This window comes from Ooceraea biroi, chromosome 2 (genome assembly GCF_003672135.1).
Source record: "Ooceraea biroi isolate clonal line C1 chromosome 2, Obir_v5.4, whole genome shotgun sequence".
Classification (NCBI taxonomy): Eukaryota; Metazoa; Arthropoda; class Insecta; order Hymenoptera; family Formicidae; genus Ooceraea; species Ooceraea biroi.
In genome coordinates, this window is record NC_039507.1 from 3,967,219 (window position 1) to 3,985,394 (window position 18,176).

General features: G+C 43.8%; 1 protein-coding gene across 4 annotated transcripts in view; it reads right to left on the bottom strand.

Annotated features, from left to right (window-relative positions):
* LOC105285030 (leishmanolysin-like peptidase) overlaps positions 1-18,176 on the bottom strand; it is a 257,668-nt gene that overhangs the window by 58,334 nt on the left and 181,158 nt on the right. Inside the window, exon 1 of one of the 4 annotated variants that reach the window (XM_011348951.2) lies at positions 13,682-13,882. The exons of the other annotated variants lie outside the window; for them this stretch is intronic. The gene's annotated coding sequence lies outside the window, so the exon portion shown is untranslated. Of the gene's footprint in view, positions 1-13,681; positions 13,883-18,176 lie in introns of those variants that run through there. 4 annotated transcript variants of the gene reach the window in all.

Genomic DNA, 18,176 nt, shown 5'->3' on the forward strand with positions numbered 1-18,176 from the left:
ACGTGTGTGTTATGTTTCTTCTCGCGAGAAGCGAGAGCTCTCTGTAAATAGAAATTTTCATCGGCGCGACAACCGCCAACGTGGCTCAGTCATATATCATCAAGCAAGATACTAGAAAAGACGAGATTGCAGCTGCTATAATGAAGGCGACACATGCGAAAAAATTATTATGCAAAAACAGATTAACCTACTTGTCAGCAGAGTACATTGGCGCGCGTGGGCTTACTTAATTATCCTTTCCATCGTATAAATTTATGCGATATATTCGAAGGTAAGGTGCATCTGGGAAAAATATAAAAAAAGGAAAGGAGGAAAATAAAAATCGCTTGTAATATATAACTATTTCAGTATGTTACCTAACGTTTTTAAAAGTTGGCTAAATATCAACTTTTAAATTAGAATGATAAATCGCGGTCGCGCGCGCAACGGTGAAGCATACTCGCATGTACAGAGGATACGAAGTTTCCGTGGTAAAAATTTTATTACTAATGTAATCGCGATAGTTTCGGAGGCCGAGCTCGTTTTTAATCGCGCGGTATGCCTGCCATTAAAGCTACGGAACTGAGATTAAAACGGCGATACATAACGTTTCAGCGTCGCCGCGACAAAAAGCCAGATTTATATCCCCTAAGCTAAGCTAAGCGTAATGTAACTCGTGCCGTTTCATTCGCGCGCAGCATCTCCGATTCATCGAGCGTGTCGCTTGTGTCCTTTGCTCTTGACTTTTTCGTTGACCTTTTCCCTCCGACCGCTCGCCCTTTACCGTTCATCGCGCCCTTTCCTTGTGCCCACTTCAAGCCCGTTGGGAACTTTTTGTTCCAAACGCGTCGTACCTCTCTTACGCGCGTGTACTCGCTGTCGCTTTCATTTCGCCTGAGTGCGCAATTTGCAGTTTTGCTCGTAGGTGATTAAGATGCTTAATCTGAGCGAGCGGCTTACTCCTTCGTCGAATCGCCGTCCTTTGTCTTCTTCTTGTACCGGTTACTTCCAACTAATTCAACTCACCCCCTTTCGCTCCTTTTCTTCTTTCTCTTCAATCTCCTTTCCCTTCAGACCGTTCCTAGTTTTTATTCTCTCACGTCACGCCAGGTCGCATCATGTTAGTTCTTCACTTTTTTCTCTTTTTTTCTTTAATTTTTCCCCCTTTATTTACCATATCGCTTTCTGTTCTTTCTTGGTATTTCCGTTCCCGCTTCGCTTACCCTCCTTTCATTTTCTTTTCAGTTGCTCATTTTTTCCACGTTCTATCGCACTATTTCCTTTACACACAGTGAATTTCCTGTACACGCTACGCTAGAACATATCTTTCGTATCTCTTTCAGCGTCTGCTTCCATCTGAATAAAAGATGCGCAAAAATCTTTAAAAATGAACATCAAAGTCTAAGAAATTTTCTTTTTTTATATTCGTCGCGTCAGCATTCTTCTCTTATTTCTCACACTTTCACACAGTCATTAGTTAGCAAACAGTTAATTATTCATTTGAATAAGTTATGGTATTGCAGTCGCATGGAAACTACCGATTCTCGCTTAGGAAATTTCATGCACCGAGGCGTTTCGCGAAAGATTAACGTTTCTGCTTCTCATAATTGTGATTCGTTCATATCCCACATCTTCCGACTGTCCGGAACTTTATGTAAAGAGAGAAAAAAGGTTAGACAAATGTATTTGATTTAGCGAGTTACTCTGCGAGTTAGCCAGCAAAATCAAACGAGACACCAACTCTCGCGCGTTTTAGCGCCGCGGAGAACAGCGTGTTGATTTAGGACAGTAAGTTATGATCTCGAGTACTACTACTGCAGCACCGTAGTAATATCCCGTGGAATATGGAGGCGCCAGATAAATTTCAGTAGCAATTAGCGGCCGCCGCGATAAAATCCATAATGTCGCCTCCGCCGCGGAGTCGCGCGCAACGTAAGCGCAAGTGTGTTAATTGAGTGCGAATCTGACTAACACCCGCAACACTTTACGCAGCGATGGAATTTTGAGTAGCTTTTACGATTAATTGCCGAGCTTAGTTACGTAACAACGCCTATTAGCGAATCAAATTAACTATCCGCGATCCAGCCGGGAATCGGCAAGTAATACTCTTTCATAGCGCCGAAGCTTTTAAAACCCGTTTTATATGAACAATTAGCGACACACCTGTTTTACAAATGGAAAACGTACCACCCTTTCGCCAGATACCGGGAAATATTGCGTTCGAAAAGCGCTATTTTCCGAATTTTTAAAATGCATTCACTGCTGCTTTCCAATTTTACTTTTCACACGTATTATACGGACAAAAACAGATTTCTTGGTCCCGAAATTGTTAAAATGTGTCAAAAAGGTTGTCTAGATAAAAGGAAAGTAAAAACGTATGAATAATAACGACGAATTTTCGTCGAGCTGCGCATTTTAAATCTCAGTCCTCAAAATGTTCTGCTGGATATTTCTGCCGAATCAATTCCAGGTTAATAAGACAAAAAATGTATGTAAAAACTGCAAAAACAGCGCCGTCGAGAGTCACGCAGATCGTATTATTTGCGGTCTTATCTCTTGGCTGCTTCATAATAGGACACGGAAACCGCGCGCTATGCACGCGTGCTCGCTACATTAACGAAATCAGTCATCATTCGTAGCACACAGAGCACCGAAATCTGACCGCGGTGCTAATGTCCTGCAAATTGCAGGCCGCGTTACGGCGCTGGATTATTGATGACACAGAACAGCGACGACTATGCATCTCTATTATCTTTACAATCTGCAAATGGGGCGGGCATTCGTTCCCTTGGATAAATATGGCCGGGGCTACGCGATTGTTTCGAGCTTAACGCGTCCACCGATGCGAAATATTGCCTGCTCGCCATTTACTATGAGAAATGCAAGGTGGAATGTTGCCGGCAATTAGCGACTGCGCTACTGGTACACGATGAAAGTCGTTAAACCTGATTTCTAAATAGCATGTGCATGACGTAGAGGCAGAGGAGGACCCACGCTAAGTGACAGACAATTTTGCTTCTTTATTTTACACCTGTCCAATATTCTGAAATCTTTATCAATATCCGTAGAAGGGACGTTGTTAAACGTATATGATCTCTTTAATGTCCGTAACGCGTTGTGTCTATATGTTCGCCAGTATGAGTACGATGAAACGGCTTTTCTTTAGGGAATAAAAATTCATGTTGCCACTAAAAGAACGTTTCCCCCGCGTAATCGCGCCCATCCGCATAAATCCAGATCTGCTGAATTTGCGTCGTTATCCGCGGCATAAAATCCTTTTAAACGTTCTCATTTTCCCAAGGAAACATACGCTTTACGTTGCAGTAAAAGTAGCAGTCGCAGCGGCCTAGCTAGGTGTTTACCGAGACAGAGAGAAAGAGGGAGGAGGCCAGGAAGACGTGCCAGTCGCATCTAAAGTAAATCTCATTAAGATGCGGGAAAGGTGCGTGGAATACAATACAGAAGGCTAAACGACAGTTACACTTGGTCGTCCCTTCAAAGTCTTTGAGCGCGTCGGAAGCGCGTGCACGAGCAGTAAGATTTTTCGAGCGAGCTCGTGAGAGAACGTTGTCTATATCCCGTTACCGTTGCCGTAACGTTAGGTCGTAGTATCACCGCTTTCAAACCGCCTATTGTCGCGTGAAAAAACCCCTATGTGTAACGAAAGAGCCCCTTACGCGAGATAAAGTGTCGTGTAAAGTATACGACGAGATAGCAGCGATACAACCAGAGATGGGAATGCATCAAAGCATTCGCTACGCTCACATATGTTTGAGGGTACATTTGTCCCACGTTTGAAGCGTCACGAATGGCCTGTAACCAGACAGTTATCGGTAGAACGCAAAAGTTTCACGGTGAATGAAATACTACTCGCAGGTAATGCGAAACGCGTTGTTTCTCTGAGAAGGTTGGAGTAATGGAACGTAACAGGAAGTTCCTTTTAGACCAGACGATGCATGCGAATTTCACGTGTAGCACCAAAACGTGTTCTATCCATTGCCCGCATGGGATGCATAAACCCTTTATGGGTTTATCAAGAAGAATTTGCAAATTGAATTGAAGAATTTGCAAATTGAATTGAAGAATTTGCAACGTGACGTTCATTAATTAAAATGCGCATAAATAAATATTAAACGCTATAACATAGCGCTAAGAAATATGCGTTAGAATTTTCTATCAGCAAACAAAAGTGTATCGAATTTGTATTCTACATCGCTCGCGATATTCTTGAGCGCTGGATAATTGATTCGCTATTTATTCGAAGCAAAAAGATCGTTACTGTCGGAAATATATAATTCAGCTGTTTGATGTGGAAAATGTCTGGCGTGCTTGCTGTGTACATATTTTACACAAACAAAGTGTCTCAAAGTGCGTTTACCGCAAGTTTCAAGTACATGCACACACACATACAGAGTGTAGTTGTCGTAAGTTCAACCTTGGTGGGCAAGAATTTACATACCTACACGCGTGCGCGCACACACACAATTTGCATTTATGTAAGTGCATAATTCGTTATGAAACGTGAACACAATGACTATTAGCTCCGAAGATTAGTCCGCGTCGGGGCGACGATTCGCGGCGCGCTGGAGATTCTATTGTTCTCTGCGCAAGTGACTATTAGATTCAAAGGTACTATTCAGCGTTTATTCGTATTAACTCGAAGTCGAATTGTACGTGCAGCATGGCAGCACACGTATAATACGGAATTTTCGTCATCTAGATTGCCGTGTCGCATGTGGTTTACGTGGAGCGCGTAATCACGGAGAGAGAGAATTTGCCTCTCTCTGCGGCTTAACAAGTTCTTACGTCGTTGGCAGTAATAGATTAACATGCATAATTTTTGTTATGCTATAAAACGCATATAATATTTGATGTTGCACTTTAGAATATTCTGCGACCGTAGGATCCCATAATCGTAATTCGTGAAGCACAAAATATGTACCTTTTTAAAGATTAAAAAGTATTGATGAACCGCATATTACATGAAAATATATCATATTATGTTCTTATTTTATCGCTTAGTGAATAAACAACTGTACATCAAGCAGATTTTGCAAATTGAATGACATGGAAATATAATGATCAAATATTTTATTTTAATCAAGTTTTATTCTGAAAACGACGAATCTAGAATAATTCTCGAAATAGCTCATATAAAAAGCAACCAATTAAATGTATTTAATTAAGTAAAATCAATTAAAATTAATTAACGTGTATAACAATATGACGAGACATGTGCATACTGTTTAGCCACGTCTTCTCAGAGTCATAATCAATAAACTCTTTACGAAACTAAAATCTGTACATCTCCTTTATCAAAAGAGGAATGATTCTCCGGGACAGTTTCCGCGCGCGTAATTGTCTTTTGCTTTAAGCGATCGTAACGAATCGCATCGCTCGGTGGCGACTCGCAACGACCGTTCGCGGCCATGCCACGCGTTTAAGGTGACAGTTCACTGTAAATAAAGACCCTGCGAGCGGAACTTAATGCCGTGGCAGTCTGTGACGCGCGAAATATTGCTCCACGCTCGTTTCGCCGACTGCGCGCCAACCCTCGTAAACGCGCTCGCGGACGCACGCGCACCCCGGGTCCGACTGCTCTAAACGCTTCACCGCGTTATTACCATCTTGTTCTGCGCGAGAACACGTGGACGCGCCATCATCTCACCTTTTACGCCGCGGAAACGTGACACCACGAAGAAAAAGTCATTTCGGCCGTGCTCGTGCGTTACGGGCGCCGTCCGTAATCTCATCAGCCATACTTCCGCCTTCGCGAGATAGCGAGTTAGATAAGATTTTCATTTTTCACCGACAACCACGCTGATGTACTACAGAGTCGCGAGAGAGACAGAGAGAGAATTCTCATCGATCCATGGACTCGCGTGAAATTGGTACTTCGTTAGCACGGCGATTACGTATTTATATATTCGTCGCCTGATCGAACGCGCGCGTTTGATATCCGACTTTTAATCGGCCTCATTAAGCCAGTCCGTTCGAAGAGCGCCGCGGAGAATTTGTCGACGATGATGACGGGTATCGCAACAGTCCATAAAAAATTCATGAGCGCGGTAATTTACTTCCTTCGTACGGGCCGGCCCTTGATCTTCCACTCTAACATTTTCCACGGGAGAGGGAGAGAGAAAGAGAGAGAGAGAGAGAGAGACCCAGGCTCTCCGTTGAGTCGCGCTAAGACCGCTCAAGCTTTAGTCCTTGCCGGTGGAGATTTAGCGTTGCGATATGACGGCGCCTTTCCGAAGACGGCTTAAGAAATCGGCGACGGACCCCGGGGACGGGTTGTATGGGCAAAGCATCGTTCATCCGATACGCGGACCATCCGTCATGGCAACGATAACGAAAACTATTTTCCACCATCCATTACTGGGATCGCTTAAGCTGCATCGCTCAAGCCCTGTATTCTCTCCCGCCAAAGGGGTTGCTCTTTTTCCGTTGGAAAAAAAGGAAAAGAAAGAGAACTTCTGTGAGATAACGACCGTGTCGTTAGTGCGGGCAGGCTGTAGACGCGCGATAACTCCGATCGACCGCTCGCGTTGCTAAAGTATTTCTTTCGCGGCGACCGCCATAATGGCAGTGTTTCTTCCAAGTTTCATTTATTGCGCCACGGTGCAACCGCGCCATTCTCGTGGCGAATCGCCGCAGCGAAATCACGAACTTCATTTGCCGCTACATTAGAGCCGTCGTGCTCCTTGATTGCACCCGCTAGCCGCCCTCATAAGGTATCGCCGTTCGACAGCTACGAGACGAGAATTTCGGCGAGCGGCTGTATTCGCCGTGCACCGTGCACGAATGGATGTCTCCCGTCTTTGGAAAGCTGAAGCTATTTAACGTGGAGAAACGTCAGCATCGTGCCAAAATGTGCAATAAACTCGCGCGCGACTGGAGCAAAAACGCATTTACTCTTGAATCTCCCATTACTCCCCCGTGAATTCTGCAATGACGTTTTGATATCTTTATATTTCCTTCCAGCTCACGTAACGTTTCATTATAACGCCCTCGTTTACTCTTATCCGTGGAATATTTAATTTAACTTGTACATGACTTTTAAGATACTCGGTATCTGTCGTATCTACACAAAAGCGGCGGAATATAATCTCGCCACGTCGCAGAGGAAGAAGGAAAATAACAGCAACGCTGGATCACACGCATGATAAACGTGAATCAAACAGTGCACGATCGAGAATAAATATTACTTGTAACGCGCGTAAAATTTTCAGCCTTCGGTTAATTTTATGGATCGATATGACATGACTGAAGGAACGGACGTGAAAAATACCCGCCTTCGTTCTAAATGATATCGCGCCGCCCTCAACGTTATTTATTCATGGATCGTACGTTGTAGCCGGCCGTACAAGTGCATTTGTCGCGGTCTCGAGATACACATTCGATTGCGAACGCCTTATAATTAAACCTTATCGCGCGTCGCGCGCGAACGAAGGCAGCGTAGTTATCCCAGTTTTTCCAGCCCCGGATTTTCTCTTTTAGCCTCGGAGCGTCGTTCAGAGTGCGCGATTCGAGGATCGTTTGACGTAGGAAAATATTTCGCTCACGCACCTGCGAGCTTTAGATCGCAAGCAAACATTGTATTGTTACAGGTGGATAGTCACATTATCCGCGAACGGATAAGGAAAGAGAGACAAGAGGAAAATGGCAGAGAATGTATGGCGCGGCCGCTGCTATGGAAAGTCAGCGAGTAATTTAATAATGCCTGAGGCAGGCGATGGCAATTCCGCCGACTTTAACGATGAACTTTTCCATCCGTTTAAACACGATAATAACGAGAGTAACCTCGCGCGAGTCGCAATGACGATAACAGTGACGAAATTAACTATCGTGTTTTCGCGATTTCGGATAGTTCACTGATGGTACAGGTTCTCGTAAAATACTAAACAATCGAAATAACAGGTAAACTCGCGGTATCGCTTCGTCGATACTTAATATGAACATTTCATGCACTTTGCAATGACCAAATGCCTTCACGCATCTTACGCTTTCATGGAACGCATTAATCCGCGTCCGCTGTGGATAAATAGGATGGAATGATTCGAGTATGTACATTTTGCGACACATGATATACCGATATTAAATTTAACGCTTTGTTTCTACTGTATACTAAATACTATTTCAATTAAATTGATTATATAAAGATATTAAGAATCAATATTAAAATATTAAGAGATTCCATACTAACATACCACATACCATAACACATCTTATTAACAATAATGAGGTTTTATTGTCCACATGGAAAATTTTTAAATACATGAAAAAAAGAAAACAATGTACGAGAGGAATCATTAATGACTTTGTTAATTACAGACATCAAATTTATTTTAGTTTTTGCAATGCAACGTTAATGAATCAACAGTAGTAACGGTTATGAGGGTCAGTCCATGAATCGGTTTTGCTCGTGGCTGTTACTGTTGACTCTTACTACTGAAATCATTTACCTTGCTAGTAAAATCGCAGATTCAATATCTGCGTATAATATGATTATTGTCTATATATAATTGCTTGTTTTAGTTTTAGTTTTAGTTTGTTCTTTAAATATTATTTTACAATTATTCTTAACAATTATCTAACAATAAAAATAACAATTATTATTAACAATAAAAGAATTCACTTTTCTTTTTATTCAAATGTACTAGAAACTCAACTCTCACAAAATAAAATACAAGTAAGTAATTATCTCATATTCAAGCATGAAGAACGTGAAACGTTTCGATCGTACCACAATAATTCGCTTCAGTAGCTTCATTTCTTAATAACTTGGCTGCAACTTTGTTAAGCTCCGAAAGTTATGAGTAGCGATCGTAACCGCGGCTACGACTTATGATTCCGCTGATTACGATTTTAAGGTAGGCCGCCAAGCGAGAAGTAGAATGGTCAATGGCATAAAGAGTGCTGTGTTTCATTCGCTTCTTCTCTCTCGTCTCCCTCTCCCTTTCTCCTATTCTCACCACTACCTAACAAGCTTCGCTTTACGCTCCGTGGTTCAATTACAATCGGGGTGCACCTTGCGCTTTTCAGGTTTTTCGGCCATCGCGAAAGGTCTGGGGAACCCTCCCGACCCTTCCGACACGCTTCACGCTCCGAAGACGATCGTCCGAGCGTTCGCGCGGTTCGACCGCATCCACCGCGGTGAATCGATAGCCATCCCATCTACCCTTTCGGGAGGGTGGCGCGCGGCAGGTACGTGTCGCCGCGGCGCTATACACCGGCGAACCGCGCGCAGTTATTTCTTTTTGCGGATATAGACGAGTAAACCCCCGCGTTCTCCGCGGCGCGCGGGTGGTTGAGCGAGAAGCGGGGGCAGACGGGAGGACAATCGCGCGCAAGAGTATACGGCCGTACGTGTACACACATTCGTGGAAGCTTAGCCATGAGTAATGGCGTACGGCGGCAGGGAGAACCCGGACGGTTGCTGGTGGTTAATTATACGGTGGGATTAGCTTGGCCGGCACCGCCACAAACCCACCTCTATAATTTTCTCGAGGGTTCAAATTCGAGCGTAAAGCGAGATCCCGAAGGTGGGGACGAAGTGAGATAGGGAGAGAAAGAGAAAGACATAGAACGACAAGGAGAAAGATACAAGGAGAAAGAGAAGAAAGGGGAGGAAGAGGATGAGGCAGAGATGACCGGCGAGGCTTTGCACGAGATAGCGTATCCTGATTGCGTTCATGCTACAGCCGCAATACACGTTCTATTTACTATCTATTAGAATTCAGCTCCGGCTTACGAGCACGAGCGTGTGTACCAATGAGAGAGAGAGAGAGAGAGAGAGAGAGAGAGAGAGAGAGAGAGAGAGAGAGAGAGAGAGAGAGAGAGAGAGAGTGAAGAAGGAAGAGGGACTTTAACCTCAGCGTGGTGAATTCCGTGTCACGACCGTTCGATATAATAATTATTTCGCGCGATCGAAACCAATTATGATGTTAAGGATATCGGGTAAATATAGCTTATATGCGATTCGCAATGTAGCTCACGTATAATTAAAACGCAAATACGAAATACAAACTTCTGTGTAGAATTATGTATGCAATCGTCGCTCGGTATATCCTGTACAGGATCTGCATATTTCTCCTGTAAATAAAAGAGGGACCATCGGATTCCATTTTTTCGCGTATATTTATATATTTCCCTTTTTTAAAATATTTTAATGTATATTTATACCAGAATAAGAAATTCAAATAATCGCTGCAACAAAAAATTTTCAATTTACTTGTTAACTGAAAAGAAAAATCGTTTAAACAGCGCATACTAAAAATTCCCTGGAATCGATGTGCGTCTCATGATTAATCATAGCGCAATTTTTCAAGAAAACCGTAACATTTTTCTCGGAACGTAATTACCATATAATTACTATGCGACTTCAGCATGGCGCGCACTTAATTCGCTTCTACAACAAATAGCACGAAACGTATGTCTCCCGACGATCGTACAAAGAACAACGATTTATCGTGCATCATCCTTTTTCTCCCCTGTTCCTCCCCTGAAGTTCCCTGAAGTTGGCGCCCCTACCGGCATTATCGATCGACATGGTCCCTATGTGAGAGATCAAGCGGGATCCCGGACGAGGAAAGTGGAAAAGGGACAACCGTGGAGAGAAGCAAAAAGATAGATAAATAGATAGCAAGCGAAAGAGAAGGTAGGATACTATCGTGCATCAGGAAGGGAAGATCAAACGTAACCCGGTAAGATCGATGATAGCAATATTATCTTCAAGATCATCCCTTTGGCAAGGGAAGACAAGGGAAGAAATCGTGCTGCTCGCGGATAAGCTTGTCGATTACAGCTCTTTATAACCAGCTCATAAATCGCATCGACGACGTAAGAGACAATGCGAAAATGACTCCTTTAAGTAGCAGACTAAAAAAACCATCGCTGTTGCTCCAAACTGATTCGATTGACAATATAACGTCATGCATCCGCAAATACCAGGTTAACTGACGTTTGCTTCAATCCCGCTGAATCCACACTAAAATCCGCGTCTCGTTTCGCGATTGTGCCACGAAAGTTCCAATCGACTCAAATTTAGTAATTTTGAGATAGGAGATGAGGTAACGGCAGGAACAAGATAGAAAGAAATAGATCGGAAAATTTATATCGCTCGATTTGCCAGCAGGAAATTTAAAAATTTGATAATACTGTTGTTTCTTCTCGGAACAAGATGCGAGAGATGACAGGACGTCAAGCGATTTCTCGTTCTTTAATATAATATAATCCCGATATAAACAGAGTCGACGGAAGAAAAGTAAATTCAATCTTATTAAATAAAAGCATATGGAGAAATCCGATTATCGAGATGCAACAAAAATTTCTTCAACTTTATTTTGATTTATAATTTTTCATTAAATATTTAAATCTTTGAGAGAAATTGGGCGCGCACATAGTCATATTCGTTCCAAGTAAATCTATTTCAACATCCTGAATAAACAAATCTTTAGGACAAATCTTATAAGCCAAAATTATTCTAGCAATATAGTCATGTATTGGACAATAAAAATAAACACTTACGTGAAATACTCAAATAACAGCGCAATGCTGCAGTAAAGAATGCGACCGTAATAAATCCGATATGAATAAATTCAGATTGCAGAAATAGACGTATAGGTATTTTATAGAAGTATGATCGCAAAATTTGATTTGATTTGAAGAAATTGTTTTTGATATAAGACACTTTCACGCGTTATATTGTCCCACAAATTCTTGACTGCTTCACTTTGACAGAGATGTATCCAAATCCAAATTGTAGGTATAGATAAAATGAAATTTTATCTCCTCATCCCAGCGTCTCATATAATTGCATCTACAAACGAATGATGGCAATAGTTTTGAAAATATCACGCGTAATTCACTAAATTTACTAAATGACAATCACGCATAATGCACTAAATTAGAATAAAAACGTATTCAATAAGGACTTTGAAAATTAAATCATATACTATCAGTTGTTTTTTACATTATAAATATTTCTTGTTCGTTACACGTTCGAAGGTGACAAGATCATACAAGCCGCGACGAAACTTCGCTCTGCTGTATGAGGCATATGCCAACGTTGAATTTCAGATTATCCTTTAACGTTCCCCTTGTTCGACTCAGAGCCACTTAGGGATGCCTATGCGAATTAAACTCGTTCTTTCGCACAGTAGCATGCGAGCGCAGGGAGATTCGCGCGGACGTTGACGTGACGTAGCGGGCGTGTTTCGAGATTGACACGGTGCGGGTGAATCCGGATTCGGATGCGGAATAAAACCCAGTGGGTTTACGGGGTCGACTTTGATTGTGCCGTCGGTTCGCGCACGCTATTGCAACGCGGGCGAACGAATAATCGAAGGGATTGCCAGGTGGTTGTCAGAACATTCGGCCGGGCCACCCTGACGCAGCGCACGCCCCGCGGCGACAGATATTGCTTTTCCACGGCATCGTAAATTCACGGCAGCGTGTATTAATGCCCGTCCCGTCACGGCCAGGAACGCACGAAATTTCCGTACTCCGTCTTTTCCCCGGCCCATCCCGGCCCGTCTTTCTTCGCGCCGTTATTCATCGCCGCACGCTGCTGCGCGTCTCGCGAACACTCTTACTTCGTAATCGATGGTCTGTTGGTGTACGAGGGGGATGCATGCTGTAAGGGAGGTGCATACGTGACGATAGCGCCGTAAAAAAGTTCCGACGAAACGTTACGGGCGTCTATCATGAGGTATCTATCGGCCTTCTGCAGTGTATTTCTGTGCCTCTGCGGTTTCTTCGCGTAACATGAAGAAAATAGCGCGGCAGTTAAATTGAAGATCTAACATACAGAAAGCACGTAAGCGCCATAAAAAAGAGAAGAAATAAAACTGGAAACTTCCGATTTATCAATATTTATCAATATTTATCAATATTTTATTTGTGGGGAGCGCAGTATGCATTCAAAATTATAAGAATTTTACTAGAAACCTTCTGGAAATAGTAATATACAAAAATACATGTCCACTGTACAAGATTTTTTACAAATGTGTCACACGTGGATAATATAATGAAGCAAACTGACATTTCTAAATTAGAAAAATCCGACACACTCGTGCGATTCACACCGTGCGATCTCTATTTTTTAAAATAGGATTAATATGTAATTTTATTAGGTTGAATCCATGTTTCCCCGGCCCCTAAAATTACTCTAATAATAGAACGAGGATAGAGCAGCACTGCAGCAGTTTTAGACCGAAATCATCTAAAAAAACAGCTCCATTCTCCATGTTATTCTCTCCATGTTATAGTCTCCGTGTTACGTACACTATTGCACACTCATCTGTCACCCGAAATACGTGCGGATTTATTACATTTCACATTGGGCTTTTAAAGCGTGATTCGTAATATGCAATATGAGTTTTTAAAATAACAGTAGCCTGTATGAAGCAACGCATACGCGAAGCGCGAAGGGATTAGCCAAGCCGATAAAATTCCGGCCGTTTGGTGCTTTTCGCGCGACGTATCTTGAAGTTGATAACTTGATAAGCGAGGCAGACGCACGTCATATCGCGAGAGACCGGAACGGCGCGAGGAAGGGGTGTCAGTAATGAGTTATCCGAGTTAATTAAGCACACCGGCGAACATATCCCGCGCATCTTGCGGCATCGCGCAACCAGCCACTTGCGGCGTCGTGGCGCAACCCCGCGCACGGCAGGATGGAAATTTGCTGTAACGTTACCTTGATCATGCCTTCCATTCGTGCGAGCGCGCCCCTAGCCAGCGGAGGATTGCTTCGTGCTGCGCTGTTGAGGTATTAGCATACGAGGACATGTCGCGACATAAACGGAAGAGCACAGCCGGACTAACGAGCTAAGCCGGAATTTACGGTTTCGAGAAAATTGCGCGCGACGACACCACGACGCGAGATCGCTACATTACAGTGGGTCGTTGCACACGAGAATGTCATGAATGTTCTCTCTTACTTTCTCTCTCTTTCTCTCTCTCTCTCTCTCTCTCTCTCTCTCTCTTTCTCTTCATCCCCGGTGAACGCGAGAAATCCCCGTCCGAGAGATCCGCGGCCTGCTCAAGAGAGAAAGAGAGAGAGAGCACGGGTCGCGATTTAACGAGCGCACGCATGCTCTCGTTTATTGATTTCATTATGATACGAGGCGCCGGTTTTATCGGAAATTGTAACGCGCACACGACGACGGTCACAGACAATAATTGCACGGCTCACGCTCAAAATCTGGCAAATCCGCGCTTGCGAAAATATGTATTATTCTCGCACGCACACACGCATGTATATACGTACATATGCATGTACGTGCATGCCGCTTGTAGGATGCTCCATGTCAAGCTGCTCGGTCGTACACGTTGAAAGATACCGAGAACAAAGGACGACGCATTTTTCACTTTTTTTATAAAAAAATACGACTCGTCTGATTTTCCATGGATAAATTGTTATAGAAATACATTTCAATCACGTATGGTTATGGCAAAACTATCTTTCGAAATAAACCCCGGAATAGTATCATGGTACCGCGCATATCGTGTGTATGTGTACGCGCGCGCGTATGTGTGCATGACATATATATGTAGAAAGGAAAAAATGTTCTCTCATTGCGGCATGAAATAACGACGTTCGTTGCAGCGACATGCAGATAGCGACTACGAGATAGCGGGATACAAGGGAGCGGCAGCGGAGTCGCAGCGCGAGTCGAGATGCTGCGAGGCGATATCCCCAACGGCGTCATTCCTTACAGGGCGAGACACACGAAAATGCACTTGCGGACTTGCTTGCCAAAGACTAGCTCGCGCTATGCCGCGTTGCGTCGAGCCTCGAGTGCATTTCCACCCTTTTCCAATCTCGCCGATGTCATGTGTAGTTTTTGTCTCGCGTCGAAAGGCTGACACGCGTACGCGCGAGTTGACAGATTCCCGCGGCAGTAACGCGCCGCCGGGATTGCGTCCCGGGATTACGTCGAACGTCACGTCCTCCGCGTTTTGCGTCCGCTCCGTATCCGGCGTATCTGGCGCAATCTCTGCCTCTCTGAATCTCTCTCTCTCTCGCTCTCTTTCTTGGTCCTAGCTCGTCGCACGACGTCTATAACGTGGATCGCCTCGGCATAGAGAGACGTCGACGACGAGGAGTTTCGGCGGTGCCGACAGTAGACGTTTCAAGAGCAGAATCGGAGGGTAAAAGGAGGAAGTACCGACGGCAGCACCGATGGCACTTGAAATACGCCCGCGAGACAACGGCTGGTCGTATAAGTTTAATCCTACGTGACGATATAACCTTCCCGGAGCTTTTCCCGCATAGTTCCCGTCGCCTTATGCCAGTAGGAGAAGCAAGGAGAAGGCAGTGTACCCTTCGCATCGTGTTTCAGCGGCAATAAGACGAGTGCAATGAGAGACACCTCGCGATCACCGCTTAACTATTCTTATTTTAATTCCACCGGGTCATGAGCCTGATTATGTGATGTATGAGTAATGTATAGTGCAATCGTCGCCATGTAGATCGGACTGCTTTCAGCGAAGGCGTTTGAACCATCGTTTGCTGCAGTGTCAGGATTGGCGGAAACTAATTGAGAACGTTACTAGTCTAAGGGGGGGATGATTTACCTCCTCCCTCTATTGAGAATTGATACTTGATTATCCTTTAGCACACCTGACATCCAATTCGCGTCCAGAATTACAACACCGAACTTCTAACGCGACAAACTTCAATCTTTGATCGGTGTTCAAGCCATCATATTTCGATGAAAAGTTATTCATAGTTTTTAATATGTTATAAATTAATATATTATATAGATCATACTAACGTTTATCAGAAAATTTCCTTAACATCGTGTCGATATTTACAAAGCAAATGTACATCTTATTACTAAAACATCATACAGCTCTATGTAGCAAAATTTTCACAAGATATAAGACTCATAAACTGGATGTGCAAGACTCCCACTGAATTTGACTTCCACTGAAAAACGCTCGCCGAGAATCTTATTTTTCTGCGTGAGATGTGTTGCAGTAGCCGCGTTATGATTATCTTCGCTTTCGGATGTATACAACAGTTCACATCGAGCTGTGTGCACGAGTTACGCGGCCCAGGTGATACGGCAGTGCACACAAAGTGGCATTCAAAGTGTCCCGCTGAGCGGAAGATCGAGCTACGACCGCGACAATCCATTCGGATTCGTGACACGCGCTAAACAGATTTGACGGCAACGAGGCGGTGCGTCGCGAGCTTTCGCCACGCCAGCATCAGTTAGACTCCCGTCTGCCTCTGAGCAACCGGGTTTCTGAAAAGATGTGATACTCGCGTGTGTGACTTGGGACCGATCTGCGACAGGTTCTCGCCTACAACTCGGCAATGGCAATTTATCTAGTTTGGTTATTCCGCCGTCGCCTGGCATCCGATGGCATAACCCAGCGCGTGATACTCAATTTAATCCTTCCCTAAATTCCGCGTCTAAGCGATAGTTATAACGTTTCTGAAGTTTCGGAAGTTTCCCCACGAAGGCGCGTCTTCGTGATGCAGATAGCGCACGCGAAGACTCTTCTTCGCTCGCTCATGATCCGATATCTAACGTCTTTGAGCTCGCCTCGGCTGGCTGTCCCGATAGATAAATAAATTACTGCCTCTGATCCCTTTTCCAAAGAAGCTTAATCGTAAAATAAGATCTCTTCGCATGAATCCTTGCCACGCGACTTATGATCTTGTATCTAATATCTAATATTTATTTGAAGCGTATATTCGCGTAGGATATTAGGAATTTGTAGATTATTCGTTATCCTACGCGCAGAAAAATGTCATAATCCATGTCGCGCTGCATTCATTAAGGAACAATGACATAACACTGCTCTCTCCGGCGGTGTGATAAATATTGTTTAAACTCTCACCCTCTGCGTATGGTTTAATTTAAGCAATGCTCCGACTATCAGAATCGCCTGAGTAGAATTTAATGTTTGTTGCGTCCGGCGTAGATGTTACCGCCTTCCCTTTCCTCCTCTTGCCTGAAGTACGGCTTATGTGGTGTGCAACTTAATCCGTAGTCCCAAATCTCGTGCTCGCAATAGCACCGGCACTTCGTCATAATTTCATGCTTAGTTTAACGCTGCGACTATATTCGCGCGCCGCTGCGCGCGGAAAGCACAGCGGAAACGCAACGCACCGCGATACAATTTGGCGTTTTCCGCTTTAACGATTCGCCGGGTGATATAGCGGATGAGACCATGGGTCGTGTATTAAAATTTAAGACAGCACGGCGAAGTGCGCGAAATAATATTTTATTCCGGCTTTAATGAATGATATTTGCCTCCGCGCCGGTCCGCTCGCGCGCTCCGCCGAGCGCAATGCAACGACACAAAATCTACATTCTGAAATCCAATATTCTCCCGCATTAGCTTTGATGCTCCGCCGGTCCCGAGAGCCGCTCCTTTCTCTCCGATTTTCCACATTTTTCTTCTGTTTACCGTTCACTAGAGGATGCACGAAATTTGATGAGGCGCTTTAATCCTTCTAGCGATTTAATCTTTCGGTAGCTCCATCTTTGGATGCACGTAGATTTTATATGCTACATCTACGATGCAATGTAATTTCATAATGCGGAAACTATAAAGTTCAATAATCTATTAATGCATTTATGTTTCATTATACGTGGAGTCAAAGAAATGAACAATTCGATATCGATAAGCGCATTTGTATCTGGCATACAAAAGTGTAATACAAATTGCTACTGCAGAAAATTCACGGCAAATCTAAAAAATATTATTCTGAAGGAGAAACTTTGCTGCTGAAAGGCGCCGATACTAGATGAGGACGATTTATCACGAAACTGCATTTTAAAGATGTAACGATGCAGAGATTTATATATACAGCAACAATTCACAGATAAAGGGGGAGGGGAGAAAACGTAGTTTTACCTACCTGACGTAATTACGAATTGAAGGGAGCTATTAGTTGGATGTGGGTAAGAATTGAGAAACGACGAAGTATTACGGATCAAGGATTCTTTAGAGTTGCGCGGGCTATTTCATTATTACCGTCCATTATCGTATAAACAATACAGTCCAGAGGGACACGACGTCGCGGAATCTGTAATGAAGCAACGGGCGATAAACCCGCCCTCTCGACCACCCCCGGGTCGCGCACAAATATTCAGCTTTCCTCCGCTCAACGGCGCAGATCCGATTATAAACCGGCGAGCCTTTCCGCGGTCGTAATTTTCACATTA